Raw genomic sequence first — 2,257 nt, forward strand, 5'->3', positions numbered from 1 at the left:
TGTGCGTGTGCGTGCGTGCGTGCGTGCGTGCGCGCGCGTGTCAGATAGATGAGTAAAAGCTTTGCACATGCACACACATGACAACACTTCACAAGTCTCACACATAACTCTGGTCTTGTGTAAAACTATATCTCAGTGGTTCCGTACATTTTTCTCGCCAAGGGCCCTAATCTGACACAAATTAAAGCATGGACCCCCACTTAAATAGGTTTTTGTCCGAGGGTGGGACAAAAACCTGGTAGGGTTTTTGCTTTTAGATGCTTTATTACAGAAAGTGTATGAACCCATGATAAAAAATAGTAATACATTCTGTTACTTATGGATGGAATTATAGTCAAAATAAATGATTCCCCTTTTTGCCCAGACTCCACTTTGAAAACCACTCTCATAGCTAACAGTGGCCAACTCATTATCGTTATCAAACTCTGACAGCTTGTTGTCTGACTGAAGTATGTGTTTTGTTTGTTTTGTCATACAGTAAATCATAGTTACACAGCTGTGGTCATGATGTCGCTTAAATATTAGCAGCAGCATCTCATTTTTTATGTTAGTGCTTTGTTTACACAGATTTATATCCACCTTAACATTTATATAGCAATAAACACTTGCTTTTTATTGTTATTGGCTGTAAGTGCAGGCTTTTAATCCAACACGTCAGGGCCAATGCTGCATCTTTTCAGCCTCATCGTACCAACCTCAATACAGAGTCTCCTCAGAGCTGCGGTCTCAGCTCATTTCTCCCACATCTTACCACAACACTTAGAGATAATAACCCCATCTCACGCCCTCAGAATCTGAGGTGGACCTGAGAAGAGATGTGCTTGCATGTGAACTTTCAATGTGTAGATGTACTGTATGTGTGGACATAAAGTAACCATACTTTAATACAAAAGTGTATATGTTTATTTACAAAATGGAAAAAAAATAAAAATTCTCCATGTGGCAAAATGTCACTTGTAGATGTTGCCTTTTATTGGGTAAACTTAACAAAACTAATGTAGTCTAATACAGCAGTTGTGAATTTATGAAGGTTATAATGTTCAGTTTGTGTTGAAACTGTTTAAGCAAGATGTTGATTCAACTGATCATTTTAAAGGCTGCCTTTCGTGGTGCTCTTGATTCGCATTGCGTTATTCTGACAAGTGTTTCTATTTTTTTGTCCACCCCATTTATATCAATGGGTGTAGGCTAATAAAACAGGAACACCTGAATTATGAAATGCTTAGCTTAATGACTTGACTTGAGTTGTGCATGACGGTCCTGTTTTATTGACATAATGAACATGTTCCAGTTGCTTCATTTAGCCAGCAGCCAGGAAAGGCCCTGTCGTTGTCACCTATCAAAAACTATTGACTTTGCTTTTGGTCACTCTTTGGCGCTTGGGGGACTTGATCATTGTCTAGACAAATAATAAGCAGACGCTGACTCATTTCACACCTATTCTTGGCTATACTTTTCAATCTTGCCAATTATGTCTCTGTCAGTGCTGTGACTACACTTGACACAATGCATTGAAGAGATTTGTGAGTTATTCTTTATGAGTCAGAGAGGAGGGAGTTGTAAAAACTGAAGCCTCCAAATCAACTATTTCCCCTTATTCTGCCCTTTTCGTGAGCCTGTCATTGTCAAAGTTATAATCATGTATAACATTTCAAAAAGTAGACCGCAGGATGTGCCTCGCCACCCACCAGCATGTCTAGGTGTATTCAGCAGATCGTCTGTCAGTGTCAGTCAGTGCAGCATGTATCATTTCCTCCACAAAGTCACTTAAGTTTATACTTCCTGTATCTTTTTAAAAGGAATGTTTAAACAAAAGAAAGTGATTCATGTGCTTTTGGTTAAAAAGCCAATGCATGCTTTTCTCACTTCTGTTATTAGCATCCCTCAGGGAGACGCCCTTTTACAGTGCCCTCTGGTGGTAAACAATTCACACCGTTCTCCAGCAAGAATTTTTTTGTCTTTATTGTCTTGGGGTTAATCGTGTTACTCAAAGCCCTCAGTTTTTATTTTCATGTGAGATCTTTTTGAAAAACTGTAAAGTAATTTCAAAGAGATAATGTGATTTAACACTTAAATTCACCCATGTTTGTTTTTTGATAGACCTAAGGTGTGTAGTTAGATAGATTGTCATGAATATGTTTGGCTTATCACCTCACCATCATACTATTATCTCTTACCTCTGTGTTGTAACTCTTAGTTTTATGGTGTACACACACACACACACACACACACACACACACACACACACACACACACA

The 2,257-nt window shown here is 38.6% G+C and overlaps 1 protein-coding gene across 1 annotated transcript in view; it reads left to right on the plus strand.

Moving 5' to 3' along the window:
- The window catches only part of b3glctb (beta 3-glucosyltransferase b), a 19,114-nt gene that overhangs the window by 3,030 nt on the left and 13,827 nt on the right, over nucleotides 1-2,257 (plus strand). The window lies entirely within an intron of this gene.

The sequence above is a fragment of the Etheostoma spectabile genome, chromosome 13 (assembly GCF_008692095.1).
Source record: "Etheostoma spectabile isolate EspeVRDwgs_2016 chromosome 13, UIUC_Espe_1.0, whole genome shotgun sequence".
Lineage (NCBI taxonomy): Eukaryota > Metazoa > Chordata > Actinopteri > Perciformes > Percidae > Etheostoma > Etheostoma spectabile.